The following is an 823-nucleotide window of genomic DNA, read 5'->3' as shown; positions in this document are numbered from 1 at the left end:
GAGTAAGTGTCTTTTAATTTCATGGCTGCAGTCACCATCTGCAGTGATTTTGGAGCCCAGAAAAATAAAGTCTGACACTGTTTCCACTGTTTACCCATCTACTTCCCATGGAGTGATGGGACCGGATGCCATGATCTTTGTTTTCTGAATGTTGAGCTTTAAGCCAACTTTTTCACTCTCCACTTTCACTTTCATCAAGAGGCTTTTGAGTTCCTCTTCACTTTCTGCCATAAGAGTGGTGTCATCTGCATATCTGAGGTTATTGATATTTCTCCCGGCAATCTTGATTCCAGCTTGTGTTTTTTCTAGTCCAGCGTTTCTCATGATGTACTCTGCATATAAGTTACATAAACAGGGTGACAATATACAGCCTTGACATACTCCTTTTCCTATTTGGAACCCAGTCTGTTGTTCCACGTCCAGTTCTAACTGTTGCTTCCTGACCTGCATACACATTTCTCAAGAGGCAGATCAGGTGGTCTGGTATTCCCATCTCTTTCAGGATTTTCCACAGTTTATTGTGATCCACACAGTCAAAGGCTTTGGCATAGTCAATAAAGCAGAAATAGATGTTTTTCTGAAACTCTCTTGCTTTTTCCATGATCCAGCGGATGTTGGCAATTTGATCTCTGGTTCCTCTACCTTTTCTAAAACCAGCTTGAACGTCAGGAAGTTCACAGTTCACATATTGCTGAAGCCTGGCTTGGAGAATTTTGAGCATTACTTTACTAGCATGTGAGATGAGTGCAATTGTGTGGTAGTTTGAGCATTCTTTGGCATTGCCTTTCTTTGGGATTGGAATGAAAACTGACCTTTTCCTGTC

Source organism: Bison bison, unplaced genomic scaffold, assembly GCF_000754665.1.
Source record: "Bison bison bison isolate TAMUID 2011002044 unplaced genomic scaffold, Bison_UMD1.0 scf7180017864164, whole genome shotgun sequence".
Lineage (NCBI taxonomy): Eukaryota > Metazoa > Chordata > Mammalia > Artiodactyla > Bovidae > Bison > Bison bison.
Note: the sequence above shows the minus strand (reverse complement) of the source record.